This window comes from Loxodonta africana, chromosome 3, assembly GCF_030014295.1.
Source record: "Loxodonta africana isolate mLoxAfr1 chromosome 3, mLoxAfr1.hap2, whole genome shotgun sequence".
Lineage (NCBI taxonomy): Eukaryota > Metazoa > Chordata > Mammalia > Proboscidea > Elephantidae > Loxodonta > Loxodonta africana.
The window spans coordinates 211,132,218-211,149,209 of NC_087344.1; the positions used below are offsets into that span (position 1 = coordinate 211,132,218).

The window sequence follows — 16,992 nt, forward strand, 5'->3', positions numbered from 1 at the left end:
TCCGTGAATTTCTGTCTCTTGTGGAATAAAATCTAAAATCTTTATTCTAGCCTCAGAAACTCTCCCAGTTCTGGCCCCAATCAGTCTATCTAACTTTATCTCCTGGTAATCTCTCCCTTAGTTACTCTGCTCTAGGCACACCCACTATCTTGCTTTTCCTGGAATAGCATATTTATGCCTGGCACAGTCAATTAACAGCAAAGAGGGCAGTGTGGTTGGATGCGGGTGATGCGACCACAGAAGTAATCAGGGGAGAGATCATATGGTCTTGTATGCCATGGTAATACTTCTGGCTTTTTCTCTGAGGGAAATGGAGGGCCATTGTGACTTTTGAGCATAGACTGGCACGTTTGACTTGACAGTTAAAAGAAGCATTCTGGCTGTTGCATTGAATATAGACTGTTGAGGGAACGAGTAGCAGAGGAGGCTGTTGGGATATTCCAGAGAGATAGATGGCTTGGACCAATGTGGAAGCAATGGAGAAGTGTATGTATCTATATACATATATTTTTTTGTATCTATATTTTAAATTATATTTTGATAGTTGAAGGTCAAATGAACACAATTTCTTGCGAGACTAAATGTAGAGTATGAGGAAAAGAGAGATACCAAGATGAATGTGAAGTTCTTGGCCTGAACAGCTGAAAAGATAGAATTTACATAAACTGAAAGGGGAAAGGTTGTTGATACAGTCAGTATGAGGAGAAAATCAGTAGTTACATTTTGAACATTGTAAATGTAACATGCATGTTAGTCATCCAGTTGGAGATACTGAGCAAACCATTGGGTATATAGTTTGGGGCTTGGGAGAGAGGCCTGGACTAGAGGCGTAAACATGGAGGTCGGCAGCACTAGGTGGTATTTTTAAAGCCAATTACTGGTTGAGATTACCAAGGAGAGAGTATGGATAGAGAATGAAGGGGAATCAAAGAGCGGGCTTTGTGATACTTTAATGTTAAGAGATCTGGTATAAAAAGAAAAATATTCTAAAGGTAGAGAATGGTCAGTGGAGTCAAATAAGGCCAGATACATCAAGTAAAAAGAGTATTGACTATTGACCATTAGATTTTATAATGTAGAGATCATTGGTGAACTTGCTACCTTAGTCATCTAGTGCTGCAATAACAGAAATACCACAAGTGGATGGCACTAACAGAGAGAAACTGTTACTGGAATAAGGTTCTTGCCTCTCACTGGTCAAGAATGAGCAGGTACGGCACATAGTTTTCCAAGCGCCGAGCAAAGCTTTATTGAAGAGGCTTGCAGGCAGAGATGAGGAGGGACTACAGCAATGCATACCCTCATCTCACAGAACAAAAGACAGGCCCAAGTTTTTTAAAAAGTTCTTGGGCGGGGAAAGATTCATGTTTATTCATATGCACAGGCGGGGATATGTTAACTAAGGTGCTGGGGCGCAGCAGCATTCCAAGATGGCTCCTGTCCTGGAGGCCTCGGGTTCGTAGCAGAACTTATTATGGGGTGTTAACGCCTGCGTGGTCTCCCACTCTCTGGGTTTGATTCCCCAGCTGGGGCTGCAGCCCCTCACTGCCCCTGGGGGAAGGTCACACAGTGGTCACAGGTGGATATTCTGCGCGTGTCTCTGGGCCTGGTTTTCTCCAGCTGCTTCTGAAAGGCAAGTTTAAAGAAGTTTGTGGGCTATTTTTAGATACCCCGCCCCATTGTTCTGTGGAATGGCTTTGTTTCTGCGCCCTGGCGTATTTCTTATTACTTTGTTTGTAGATTTGGGGGCCCCTCTGTTCTCTGTCTCACTAAGTCTCTAGGTTCCACATTCAACCTCCCGTTACCTCCCTTATAATATAGTCTATTTCTCTTTTACTTATTCCTCCTCTAACCACACCAGTCTCTTCGCTGTTTTTCAAACAGGCATCCTCTAATCTCAGGACCTTTGCTCCCTGTCTTAAAATTTATTTATTTACAGAAAAGTAGGCTAAAAGTCCAAATTCAGGGCATCAGCTCCAGGGGAAGGCTTTCTATCTCTGTTGGCCTTCTCATCAGTCTTCCCCTGGACTAGGAGCTTCTCCATGCAGGGACCATGGGTCCAAAGGATGCACTGTGCTCCCAGCACTGCTTTCTTTGTGGTATAAGGTCCCCAACTCTCTGCTTTCTTCCCTTTCCTTTTATCTCTTGTAAGATAAAAGGTGGTGTAGGCCACACCCCAGGGAAACTCCCTTTACATTGGTTCAGGGATATGACCTTAATAAGGGTGTTACAATCCCTCTCCAATTGCCTTTAACATGAAATTACAATCAAAATGGAGGACATCCACACAATACCAGGAATCATGGCCCAGCCAAATTGCTACACACATTTTTGGGGGACATAATTCAGTCCATGACACTTGCCAAGATCAGTGTCAATGGAGAAGTGCTGACAAAGGCTTGCTTGGAATGGATTTGAAAGAAAATCAGAGGATAGGAATTGGAGATGGTGAATATATATAACTCTTTTGAGGAGTTTTGCTACAAAGGAGAGCAAAGAAATGAGGTGGTTAGCTGAGAAGATTTCACTGGAAGATAGACCACGCTCGCTATTTTCTCTTCCTCAGCTGCAGAGGCAGTCCTTCCACTTTGTTTCATCCTCATCATTCCACTGAGACTGTTTGGCTGAGATAATCAGTGTTCTCTTAATTGCCAAGTCCAAGAAAAAATTTTACTTTTTGCCTTACTGTATATCTCTGCTACATTTGAAAGGCTTGAACACTTTCTTCTTTTTGAAAATGCTCACCTTATTTTAATTCAGTAATGTCTCACTTTTCTTATTTCTTTTATGTGTAGCAGACTATGATCTATGTCCTATTAATGGGCTTTTTCTTACTCTCTCTGTTCTTTAAGTGTTAGAATTGTTCAGCTTTCTTTTGATGGTCTACTGCTTTTCTTGCTCTAATTCTCAGTGTCCTTCCTGGTTTGTGAAATGAGGTAATAATTGTACCAACATCATAGTGTTCTTCTGAGGATTAAATGCAGCCGTTTAAGTGCTTAGCGTAGTGCCTAGAACATTGGTTTTAGTGGGTGTTACCTGTTATTAATATTCCATTTTTATGGTGTTTCCCAAATCTATATAAGTTACGCTAGATATAGTGTCAGTATGCAAAGATCAGTAACATTCCTGTACCATGGAAATAATCAGCTAGAACGTGTGATTTTAGGAGGGATTTCCACTCATGTAGTAAAATCTATATTATAGCCATAATAAATCTAAAAAATGTGTATGGGTGACTGTTATGGAAATGACACATCTTTGTTGTAGGCAACAACAAAAGACTTAAATAAGGTAAAATATATACCATGTTCTTGGATGGGAAGATTCAATATCATAAAGATATTTATTCTCTCCAGGTTGATTTATACAATATAATTTCAGTCAAAACACTGGCAAATTTTTTCATGAACCTTAATAAAATTCTCATGTGGAACAGCCAAGACAATTTTGAAGAGAAAGAAGAAGGCGTACTGGTTATAAGGTAGAGACTTTATGCAATAACAAGACTTCTTAGAAAGCTTAAGTAGGAAAAACTGTGGTATTGGCATGGGAGTGACAACTATATCAATGTCACAGTCCAGAGTGCTCAGGAAATGATCCATATGTAATAGGAGTTTGGTATCATTCTTAAATCAGTGGGAAAGGGATAGATTGATTAGTTAACAAATTATGCTTGATAATTTCATGTGGAAAAAATAACTTCTTAAGTCTATTCCTAGGATTCGCACTGGCATCTCCACTCCTACCCAAATGATAAACCCGAACTGAATCATTATTATTGTAATTCACCAAACTATTACTTTTGTTTTCTGTGCATCTCTAGCAGAGACATTGTGGAGTCATTCTTTCATCTGTCTCCCTTTTCTCCCACCTCCAATCAATAAGTTGTATAGATTTTATCTTCTAAACATTTTTTTTTTTAATTCTTTTGTTCTCACCATTCATATTATCGCTATTCTAGTTCTGACCTGGGTTGCTGCAGCAGTCCTGGTTCATATTTTTCTCCCTCAAATACACCATCTACCTAAGCTTCTGAGTGAGAAATCTAAAAATTCTAATCTGTCCATGTCATGACTCCACTAAAAACATCTCAAGGTTCTTCATTATCCCCAGAATCAAGTTCAAGTATCTGAAATGGCTTACAGAGCCCTGCACTGATGGCTCCTTTTGTCTCTTCTGCGCCACACCCTGCTTCTCCCCCTGTATACTGTGCCATTCTCATTCCGTTGCCTTTACTCGTACTGCCCGTGGAATGCCGTCTCTCCCTTTGTCCAGTTTTGTCAGAGTTCTTAACATATTCTGTATATACATTCTTTATCCAGATGCATGGTTTGCAAATATTTCTTCTCTGCCGTTGAGTCACTTCTGACTCACAGCGACCCCCACACTGGAAGACTTGCATTTTTATCCTCTTTAAGGCACTGAGTTTTTTAACGGTGTCTTTGGAAGAGCAGAACTTTCGGTGGAGTCCAGTTTATCAGTTTGTTCTTTCATAGATTGTGCTTTTGGAGTCGAACCTGAGAAACCATTCCCTAACTCTGGATAACAAAGATTTTCTCCTGTGGTATCACCTAGAAGTTCTGTAGTTTTAGGCTTAGATTTAGGTCTGTGATTTCTCTTGAGTTAATTTTTGTATACGGTGCAAGTTATGATCAGAGTTCATCATTTTGCGTATGGATATCTACTATCCCACCTCCATTCATTGATGGGACTATCCTTTCTGCATTATATTTCTAAATACCTTTGTCAAATTTTTATTGTCTATGTTTTTTTTTTTTTTGTACATGTGGGCCTATTTCTGGACTCTGTTCTGTTCCATTCATCTATTTGTCTATCTTCATGCCAGTTCCATAGTTATTATGAAAACAAACAGCTCAATTAAAAAATTGGCCAAAGATTTGAACAGACATTTCATCAGAAATATGTAAATAGTAAATAAGCACATTAAAAAGTACCCAACATCATTAGACATCAGGGAAATGCTGATTAAAACCGTAATGAGATATGACTACATACCTATGAGAATGGCTAAAATTAGACTGATCATGCCAACTGTCGCAAGGGTGATGAAGAACTGGAACTGCTGGTGGAGATGTAAAATGATACAACTACTTTGGACAACAGTTTAGCAGTTTCCTAAAAAACATATACCTACTATATAATCCAGCCATTTCACCCCTAAGTATTTACTCAAGAGAAATAAAAGCAAATGTCAGTACAAAAACTTGTACGTAAGTTTTCATGACAGCTTCATTTATAAAATCAAAAAAACCAAACCCATTGCCATCAAGTCGATTTTGACTCATAGCAACCTTGTGGGACAGAGTAGAGCTGCCCCATAGAGTTTCCAAGGAGCGCCTGGTGAATTGGAACTGCCGACCTTTTGGTTAGCAGCCATAGCTCTTAACCACTACGCCACCAGGGTTTCCAGACAAGGGAGTATATAATATGATTCTGTTTATTTAAAATTGTGGAAATGGAGTTAACCTATAATGACAGAAAGCAGATCAATGGTTATGGGGGAAATGGCATCAGGGAGAAGCAGGAGAAAATGATTACCAGAGAAGAGAGGCAAGGGATTGAAGGATGTCTTGATTATGGTGATGTTTCCATGGGAGTAAGCATATGTCAGAACTTAACAAACTATGTGCTTTAGATATGTGCAGTTTAATATATATCAATTACATCTCAATGAAGTAGTTAAAAAAAGGCTGCTCACATATCAACAATTTTTTTTTATTTTATTGTGTTTTAGGTGAAAGTTTACAGTGCAAATGAGTTTGTCATTCAAAAATTTATGTACAGGTTGTCACATTGGTCACAATCCCCACAATGTGTCAGCACGCTCCCCTTTCCCTTTCCATCCTGGGTTCTCCAGGTCTATTTGTCTAAATTTCCTGTCCCTTCTCACCTTCTTACTCTTTGCTTTCGGGCAGGTGTTGCCTGGTTGGTCTCATATTGAAGCTCATTCTTCATGTGTGTTATTGTTTCATAAACCTGTGCAATCTTTGGCTGAAAGGTGGACTTCGAGGGCAGATTCAGTTCTGAGTTAGCAGGGTGTCTGGGGACCATAGCCTCAGGGGTTCCTCCAGTGAGACCAACAAGCCTGGTCTTTTTTTTGTGTGTGTGAATTTTGTTCTACATTTTTCTCCGCTCTACCCGGGCAATTATTGTGATCCTTGTTAGAGTGGTTGATGGTGCTATCCAGGCACCATCTAGTTCTTCTGGGCTCAGCTGGCGATGCTGTGGTTCATGTGGTCCATCAGTCCTTTGGACTAATATTTTCCTTCTGTCTTTGGTTTTCTTCATTCTCCCTTGCTCCGGATGGGATGGGACCAATAAATGTATCTTAGATGGCTACTTGCAAGCTTCTAAGACCCCAGACGCTACTCACCAAAGTAGGATGTAGAACATTTTCTTTATGAACTGTGTTATACCAGTTGACCTAGATGTCCCTGAGACCATGGTTGCTAGCCCTCAGCCCCAATAACTGGGTCCCTCAATGTGTTCTACCAGTCTGAATCAACTCAACGGCAGTGGGTTTGGGTTTGGTTTTCAAGGTGTTCGGATGTGTCTAGGAAGCTTCTATGACTTCACCTCGGTCAAGTTGTGCTGACTTTCTCTATATTGTATGTTGTGTTTCCCTTCACCAAAGTTAACTGGTCTACTATTAGTTAGAGATTTATCCTCTCAACCCTTCCGCTCCCTGGAAACCGTCAAAGATTGTTTCTTTCTGTGTGTAAACTTTTTCTTGGGTTTTTATAATAGTGGCCTCATAGTGATTGACTTATTTCACTGAGTATAATGCCCTCCAGATTCAGCCATGTTATGAGATGTTTCCCAGATTCATCGTTTTTCCTTGTCGTTGTGTAGTAGTCCATGGAGTGTATGTACCATAATTTGCTTATCCATTCATTGTTGATGGGCACTTATGTTGTTTTCAACTTTTTGCTGTTGTGAATAATGCTGCAATGAACATCAAAAAAACCAAAAACAAACCCCTTGCCATCGAGTCAATTCTAACTCATAGCTACCCTATAGGACAGAGTAGAACTGCCCCATAGAGTTGCCAAGGAGTGCCTGGCAGATTTGAACTGCCTACCCTTTGATTAGTGGCCATAGTAATGAACATAGGTGTGCATGTATCTATTTGTGTGAGGGCTCTTATTTCTCTAGGATATATTCCTAGGAATGGGATTGCTGGATCATATGGTATTTCTATTTCTAGCTTTTTAAGGAAGTACCATATTGTTTTCTACAGTGGTTTTACCATTTTACATTGCCACTAGCAGTGCATAAGAGTTCCAGTCTCCTCTCAACCTCTCTGTCTTAGTCATCTACTGCTGCCGTAACAGAAATACCACAAATGGATGGCTTTAACAAAGGGAAATTTATTTCCTCACAATAAAGTAGGCTAGAAGTCCAAATTTAGGGCGTTAGCTCAAGGGGAAGGCTTTCTCTCTCGTTCAGCTCTGGAGGGAGGTCCCTGTCTTCAGTCTTCCCTGGTCAAGGAGCTTCTCAGGGACAGGGACCCTGGGTCCAAAGGACGCGCTCTGCTCCTGGTGCTGCTTTCTTGGTGTTTTGAGGTCCCCAACTCGATGCTTGCTTCCCTTTCCTTTTATCTCTTGAGAGATAAAAGGTGGTACAGGCCTCATCCCAGGGAAACTCCCTTTTCCTGAGTAAGGGTAGTATTACAATCCTACCCTAATCCTTTCAACCTAATATTACAGTCACGAAATGGAGGACAGCCACACAATACTGGGAATCATGGCCTAACCAAGTTGATACATGTATTTTTGGGGGGACACAATTCAATCTATGACACTCTCCAACATTTCTTATTTTCAATTTTCTTCATTAGTGCCAGTAATGTTGGGCTGAGATGGTATCTCATTGTAGTTTTGATTTGCATTTCTCCAGTGGCTAATGATCATGAGCATTTCCTCATATGTCTGTTGGCCCCCTGAATGTACTTCTTTGGTGAAGTGTCTGTTCATATCCTTTGGTCATTTTTAATGGGATTTTTTAGCTTTATGTTTTTCAGGTATTCTATAGATTTTAGAGATTAAACCCTTGTCAGATATGTTGCAGCCAAATTTTTTTCCATTCTGTAGATTGTCTTTTTAGTCTTTTGGTGAAGTTTTTTGATGAGCATAAGTGTTTGATTTTGGGGAGCTCCCAGGTATCTAGTTTATCTTCAGGTGTTTGTACATTGTTCATTATGGTCTGTATTATATTTATGCCATGTACTAGGGCTCCTAGCATTGTCCCTAGTTTTTGTTCCATGATCTTTATCATTTTAAGTTTTATATTTAGGTCTTTGATCCATTTTGAGTTAGGTTTTGTGCATGGTGTGAGGTCTGGGTCCTGTTTCATTTTTTTACAGATGACATCCAGTTTTCCCAGCACCGTTTGTTAAATAGACTATCTTTTACCAATTTAACAGGCTTTGAGCCTTTGTCAAAGATCAGCTAACCATAGGTAAATGGATTTACGTCTGGGCTCTCAATTCTGTCCCATTGGTGTTGTGTCTGTCATTGTACCAGTACCAGGCTGTTTTGACTGCTGTGGCTATATAGTAGGTTCTGCAATCAGGTAGTGTGAGGCCTCCTGCTTTGTTCTTTTTCTTCAACAATGCTTTGCTTATCCAGGGCCTCTTTTATTGCCATATAAAGTTGGTGATTAGTATTTCCAACTTGTCAAAGAATGCTGTTGGTATTTGGATCGGAATTGCATTGTATCTGTGTACTGCTTTAAGTTGGATTGACCATTTTTACAGTGTTGTCTTTTTATGTATGAACATGTTTTTCCATTTTTGTAGGTTTTCTTGCAGTAGTGTTTTATAGTTTTCTTTGCATAGATCTGTTATGTCTCTGATAGATTTGATCCTAAGTATTTTATCTTTTTAGGGGTTATTATAAATGGCATTATTTTCCTGATTTACTTTTCGAAGTTCTCTTTGTTGGTGTATAGGAATCCAGCTGATTTTTGTGTGTTGATCTTTTATCTGTTCTGCTGAATCTTTCTATTAGGTCCAGTAGTTTTCTTGTGCAGTCTCTGGGGTTCTCTTTGAATAGGATCATATCATCTGTGAATAGGGATAGTTTTACTTCTTTCTTTCTAATTTGAATGCCCTTTATTTCTTTTTCATGCCTTATTGCTCTGACTAGGACTTCCAGCACAGTGTGAAATAGGAGTGGTGATAAAGGGCATCCTTTTCTTGTCTGTTCCTAGAGGGAATGCTTTCAGCCCCTCTCCACTGAGAATGATTTTGGTTGTTGATTTTGTATGAATGCCCTTTATTATGTAGAGGAATTTCCCTTATATTCCTATTTTATTGACAGTGTTTAGCAGGAATGAGTGTTGTAGTTTATCAAAGCCTTTTCTGCATCGATTGAGATGATGTGTTTCTTCTCTTTTGTTCTATTTATGTGGTAGATTACGTGGATTGATCTTCTGATGTTGAACCATCCTTTCATAGCTTGTATGAGTCCCACTTGGTCATGGTGTATTTTTTATTTTTTTTTATGTGATGCTAAATTCTTTTGGCTAGAATTTTTTGAGAATTTCTGTGTCTATATTCATGAGAGATTTTGGTGTGTAATTTTCTTTTTTTGTGGCATCTCTCCCTAGCTTTGGTATCAGGGTTATGCTGGCTTTATAAAATAAATTTGAGAGTATTCCTTTTTTTTCTGTGCCTTGAAATAGTTTAAGTAGTACTGGAGTGAGTTTTTCTCTGAATTTTTGGTAGAATTCCTCAGTGAAGCTGTCCGGCCCAGAGCTTTTTATTTTGTTGTTGTTGTGAGTTTTTTTTTTTTTATTACCTCTTCAATATTTTCTCTTGTTATGGGGTTTGTTCAGATTTTCTATCTCAGCTTGTGTTAGTTTCAATAGGTAGTGTGTTTCTAGAAATTTGTCGATTTCCTCTAGGTTCTCAAATTTATTGGGGTACAATTTTCCATTGTTTTCTATTATGATCCATTTTATTTCAGTTGGGTCTCTTGTAATGTCCCCCATCTCATTTCTTATTTGGGTTATTTGCTTCCTCTTCTGTTTTTCTTTTGTCACTTTGGCCAATGGTTTGTCCATTTTGAGGATGTTTTCAAAGAACCAACTTTTAGTCTTATTATTTCTGTTGTTTTTCTGTTCTCTATTTCATTTATTTCTGGTCTAATCTTTATTATTTCCTTTCTTATGGTGCTTGTGAGCTTGTTTTGCTGTTCTCTTTCAGTTTTTTAAGTTGTAGGTCTAATGTTTTGATTTTGGCCTGGCTGGTGGGTATGGGTGTACCCAGGGCAGTGGAAGGCCAGTGGCTTTCTAGCTGTAGCATTATGGTGGGGGCCAGTGGGAATGGGGAGAGGTGGTGTATGGGGCTAGGTGGAGGGGGAGAAAGAAAAGGAAGAAAGGAAAGGAAAGAAAAGAAAAAAAAGGCATAGCAGGAGCTGGCAGTGGAGATGGGGGGACCCTGGATGGCAGTAGGTTGTTGGCTCTTAGCCAAGGTGGTGTGGCATGGCCAGACACAAAGGGGCAAAGATAGAGTATGGGGCTAGGTGGGAGGGAGAAAGAAAAGGAGGAAGGGGGAAAAATGGTATGGTGGGATCCATCAGGTAGGTGTGGGATAGACCCTCGGTGGCAGTGGGCTGGTAGCTCTCTTCCTGCAATGGTGCTGCATGGAGTGGTAGGAAGGTATAGTGGTGGCATATGGGGCTAGGTGTGAGGGAGAAAGAAAAAGAAGAAGGGGAAAAAAATAAATGGTGTGGCAGGAGCAGGATCTGGTGGATGGGGGCTGGGCAGACGCAAGGTGATGGTGGACTGATACCTCTCTAGCCTGTCAGTGCAGCGTGGCCCGTTGGGAGGGGGTGGGAGAGGTGTATATCTAGGTGGGAGGGAGAAAGAAAAGGAAGAAAGGGGAAAAAATTGCATCACAGGAGCTGGTAGGTGGGGCTTGGGGGACCTGCGCGATGGCAGGCCTGTAGCTCTGTAGCTAAGTGGAACGGCCTGGACTGTCTGGAGGGTTGGTGATGGCGTACAGGGCTAGATGAGAGGGAGAAAGAAAAGGAAGAAACAAAGCAAAACAAAAATAGGATCCAGTGGGTAGGGGTGGGACAGACCTGGGTTCACGGTGGGCTGATAGCTCACAAGTTGAGCAGCACAGCGTGGTCCATCAGGAAGGGGTGGGAGTGGTGTTCAGGGCTAGGTGGGAGGGAGGAAGAAAAAGAAGAAAGGGAAAAAAACGGTGTGGTGGCGGGCCGGTAGTTCTGTGGTGGAACGGTGCAGCGTGTCTTGTTGGAAAGGGGTGGAGGTGGTATACAGGGCAGAAGCGTGAGGGATGGGAAAGCATGTTTCTCTGGTTACCAGGTGCTGTGTCTCTTGTTGGGAGCTCCATGAAGTTAATTTCCTATACTCCCTGTCCAGGGTTATTGTTGGCTGTGCTCCAAGATGGTGATGCTGTGCTGTGACGTCCACTCCTTATCTCTCCTCATTCTCTGCTTTTCTTCAGTTTTTTCTTTTATGAAACTCCTGTGCTGTGTTTGATCTAGTTTTTTATCCCTTCATTTGGTGCTTTGAGTTCCAGGATCAACGTTTGTATCTGTTTTAGTTTTTCGGGTCTTTGCTGCAGAGAGATGGCATAATGCATCTCTCTAGGGTGCCATGTTGACTCTCTCCAGGTGCACTTTCTTGATGCTTCCTTAATACCTGCTATATATCTCTTATCACTTACCAAGCCTAAAAAGTACTTGTTTTCTGTCTGTCTTCCTAGTAGACTGTGAATTCTTTGAGGTACATCTCTTTCATCTTTGTATCTGTAGGATTTAGATCACAGGTGTTCAAAATAGTCTCACAATTAAAAACAACAGAAGTGACACTTATTGGGTGCTTACTGTCTAATAAGCACAGTTCTAAGCACTTTAGTATCATGTTTAACTGTCTCTACAATTCTGTGTGGTTGGTTATACCATCCCCATTTACGTTACAGAAACTGAGACTCAGAGAGTTTAAGTACTTTGCGCCTGGTCACCCAGACCGTAGGAGGTGGAGTGAGGACCTGAGCCCAGGCCCTCTGGCTCCAGAGCCCCTGTGCATAACCACCACTGTCCATTGTGTGTGCAGAAAATAGCAACCTCCCCTGCTTTATACATTACAGTTTTTTAGGATATCAGAGTAACAAAAACATCTTTTAGAGGATTTGGAAAATTTTGTCATTAGTAATCGTATGAGCAATGTTTAAAATTTACTTATTTATAGTATATTCCTTCAGCTCATTCCTTTGATCATTTATGTAGTTTGCATCGACATAGTTTTACTGTATTTTGATTCTTCTTTCCATTTCCTATTATATCATAACATTTTACTTTTTATCAAAGTACTGTTATAACTGTAATTTTAATGGCTGCAGAATATTCTCTTGCATGGATATAACATGATTTATTTAATTAGTCACTTATTTTTGGACATTTTGTTTAATTACAGTTTTTGTCTTATTTGTAAATAATGATGCTTTGAATATGTGACTGCATATTTTGTTTTTTAATGATTTGGAATATTTTCTGAGTGCAGATTTCTTATTTGATACTAGGAGAGTATGTAGAGAGAAAGTGCAGTATGTTTTAATGTTTTGATCCGAGACATTTGCAAAAATGCTGTTATTTAAACTTTACTATGTACAAGTCTTGGAGAAACTATTAACTAGGAACCATTTAGTAATATTTTTATTGTGAGAATTAAAGATATGAGGATCTGAGTGTGGAATTAGTCAAAATGGTTTCATGAGACTACTATGGGATACCCATTGCCGTTGAGTCGATTCCAACTCATAGCAACCCTATAGGACAGAGTAGAATTGCCCCACAGAGTTTCCAAGGAGCTGCCTTTGGATTCGAACCTTTTGATTAGCAGCCATACCTCTTAACCACTGCACCACCATGGGATATCAGGGTGAAAATTTATGAAGCAGTGCAACTATATTGTTTAAAATTTCTTAGTAAGTCTTGACTTATCGAGTCTAAATTTTATTTTTTGGGAAGGTTATAGATTTTTACCCTTTCCTGTTAGACTTTTTTTGTTAGACAGTTTAGGGAAATATAAAAGACTAGCAGTTATAACGGAGACCCATGGAAGAAGATGAGCTTTATGCAAAATGTTTTAGCAACTCAAATCACAAAGGGATATGGAAATTTTTTTGTGTGACTCTATATTTGTTGTGTGAAGCCTTCCAATTAGTTGCCATAACAATGACCTAGTAAAAGTGCTCTTGCAATGCTAGCTTGGATTAATCAGTGGGACAGATAGGACAGCCTGCACAGGGAGAAAGAGAAGGCTTAAAATAGAATCATTCACTTTCACAAAGAAAATATATTTAAGTAAAACCTTTACATCCTATAGGGTCACTATGAGTAAGGATTGACTTGATGGAAATGTTTTGTTTTTGTTTTTGTTTTTAACATTCTTTATCTTAAATAAATATATATTCAGAATATGGGAATTGGTAATGGATCCTTGGAAAGCACTTATTTTCATTTTTAAAAATCAAGCAAGAAAGGAAATTAGAGAAAAATTGAGACAAAAATAATTGGCCAAGTATTTGCTTAAATAATGTGTTAAACTAGAGGTAGAGATGGTCAGCATTGCTTTTGACTTTTGAAAGACAGATGATAGGAAAAGTTCAGGGCTTTGGAGTCAGAGTGACCTGGAATTAAACCCTGACCTTGCTGCTTATTAAATTATAAAGACTTGTTACTCAGCCTTTCTGAGTCTCGTTTTTCTCATTTGTACAATGTAAATAGATATATTTTATTTAGCACATGTAGAGTTTATACATTTTTGAATTTCATTCATTCTAAAGTATTTATTGAGGGGCTACTATGTGTCAGAAATTTGTTCTAATTGCTGGGGAAACAGGAGTAAAATTCACCTGGAACTTGTATCCCTTCTTGTGGGGGCTGTGATCAGGTAATAAATAAACAGAAATATAACACGTTGGGTGGTAAGTGCTCCGAAGAAAATAGAGCAAAGTAAGAGGATAGAAAACAAGCCGGGTAGAGAAGTGATGGTGTGTTGGGGAGGGATGGGGAATGCTGTTAAATACAGGATCTTCAGGAAGTCTTCACAGTGTCTGATTTGAGCAGAGACATGAAGGAAATGACAGAGAAAACCATGCAAATATCAGGGGGAAGAGTGTTCCCAGCAGAATGAGAACAACGCGTGCAAATATTTTGAGGTGGGAACATGTTTGCTGTGTTCAGGGAGCAGTGAGGGGACCAGTGATGCCAGGGCAGAAATGTGAGTGGTGGAAATGGCTAGAGACTAGGTCAAGAGATCACCGGGAGAGGCCAGACCATATGAGGCCCTGTAGGACATCTGGGGCTTTGGAAATTCATTTTGAATAAGATGGGAGGTCATTGGAGCCTGTATACAGAAGAGTGACATACTTCAGGTTTTTACGAATTTCACTCTGCCTGCTGTGTTGGGATTAGACCAGGAGGATGGGGATAAGTGTACTGTGGGAAAAGTGTGGAATGGCGGCTAGTGCGAAGGTCAGAGGGAGAGATAATGGTGACGTGGACCAGGGTGATAGACGTGGAGGTGGTGAGACTCTGGATGTATTTTAAAGGATTTCCTGACAGATTGAATGGCTGGGTGGAGGGGAGGTAAGAAATGGAGAGGCAGCAAGGATCTCTCTTGAGTTGTTCTTGGTCAATTGGAAGGATGGGGAAAACAGTTGGGGGTAAAGACAGCAGATTTATGGGAGACAGAGTGGAAATCAGGCCTTGCGTTTTGGGTATGTTAAGTATGAAATGGCTGTTAAGTGGTGCTGTCAAAGAGGCATTCGCATATATATGGGTGTGGAGTTTAGGGAGGGGGTCGGAGCTAGAGGTACAAGTGCGGGCACCATCAGACTTTTAAAGCTGTGTGACTAGAGATCAGCAAGGGAGTGACCATAGATAGAAGACAGTAGAGTTCAAGGGACTGAGCTCTGGAGCATTCCAGCGCTTAGAGATCAGCTAGATAGGAGAAAACCATGAAGGAAACTGAGAAGGGACAGCCAGTGAGGTAGGAAGAAAGCCAAGTGACAAAAACACTCCAAGATGCAGGGAGTGATTAGCTGCGTCAGATACTGTGGATTGGCCAAGTGAGAAGTTGATGGTAACTGCTCTTGAGTTGGCGCCAAGATGAGGACAGAGAATTAACTAGCAGACTTGACAACAGGGAGGTGGCTAGGGGTTTAGATGACAGCTGTGGTGGAATGAAAGCCTGATTAGTTGTGGGTTTAAGAGAGAATGGAGAGCAAGACAACTCTTTTGAGGAGTTTTATTGTAAAGGGAGCAGAGAAATGGGACTCTAAAAAGGGCATGCCCTCTCCAGTTCACAACACTCTACCACTCCTCTTGTCACTCCAGGTCAGCCTCATTGATTACCTGTCAGGCCCTTGTAAGTGTTTGGGATTTCACCTGTGCTGTACAGGTCTTCTAAGACCGTGGAATCAGTGCAGCTGGTATAGGACTGCACTTGATAGTTGTTGTTACTGCTGAAAAAGGCAGCAATATGATACAAAGGTACTTGATGTCTAAGGAATAGGACATTTTTATTTTATTCTAAAATGGACCCTCTCAAGTGTTTCCCCTAGTATTTGAACAATTCCTCATCTCCCTTGTGGGTGTCAAAGATTTTTTTTAAATGTGCATATCAGTTTGGCAACAGTAACATATCCTATGATCTTTCAAGTTTTAAATTCAGTGAAAAATGAATGTTTACTTTGAGCCAAGAATTGTTTCGGGTACTGTGGGACCCACAAAGATACATAAGGTAGTTCCTTTCTTCATATTTATGCTTTGGTAGAAGGTAAACCAAAAAACAAACCCATTGCCGTTGAGTTGATTGCAACTCATAGTGACCCTGTAGGACAGAGTAGAACTGCCCCATAGGGTTTCCAAGAAGCAGCTGGTGGATTCAAACTGTGCCAATCTTTTGGTTAACAGCCAAATGCTTAATCACTGTAACCATAATTTTGGGTGAGTAAAGAGTGCTGGTCGAGACATCAGGAGAGGCTTCCCTGAGAAGGTGGTATTTGAAGTGGCCCTTTACACACTGGTAGGGTTCTTTGGTGTCTGGGGTGGAGAATCTTACAGAAAATAGTAGAAATAAGTAAAAAGCTTAGAGGCAGGAAAGCCACCTGGCTAAGTAATGAAAAGAACTGATTAGTGTGGCCATCTTTGTGGCTAGTTCACATTGCTGGGTTGTCATTTTAGTGAACCATGTGCAAAGCAAATAATACAGCCAGTACCTGAATCTGACTATAAAATATGGTTCCTTTGGTTTTATACTGGAACTATAGTAAGTTTGGGTGTTCCTGGGTGGCTCAAACGGTTAAGCTCCTGGCAGCTAAGCAAAAAGTTGGCCGTTTGAGTCCACCCAAAGGCACCTTGGAGTGACCTACTGAAAACTCACCCACTGCAAATCCTGTGGAGCACAGTTCTACTGACACACATGGAGTCACCGCGAGCCAGAATTGACTTGGCAACGACTAATACTGTAGGTCAGTTAGTTTTAACTAACTATAGTTTTCAGACTCCTGAATGCTAATATCTGTTTCTATGAAGATTTCTTAGTTTTTCAAATAAATGGATCTGTCTTCACAAACTAATACTTTGGGGAGAATTAAAACTTTGTTGGCAGCTTCTAATATTCAAAATATGTTAAGACATTTCAGTTTTAATCCTGAGACAGGATAGTATATATTTTCATTGCTCTAATTACAGTAAAACCTAAAAGCTGGAGCCTTTCTGGTAAGGTGGAAACCTGTCAGAGAAGGAAAACTCAAATATTTTCCGCTAATAGAGGGTGATACAGAAGTGGGAAGACTGCACTCTGTCAAAGGTGGAAAACTTGGAAGACTCAGAAAAACTAGGCAGTCCTGTTGAGTTCTGGCTCTCACAGGTTTCACTGTAATAGTTATTTATATGTTCTTCTGATAATATGTCTTGAAACAGGGTT

The 16,992-nt window shown here is 40.2% G+C and overlaps 1 protein-coding gene across 2 annotated transcripts in view; it reads left to right on the forward strand.

The window, feature by feature from the left end:
• Positions 1–16,992, forward strand: part of NME7 (NME/NM23 family member 7) — a 349,164-nt gene that overhangs the window by 105,952 nt on the left and 226,220 nt on the right. The window lies entirely within an intron of this gene.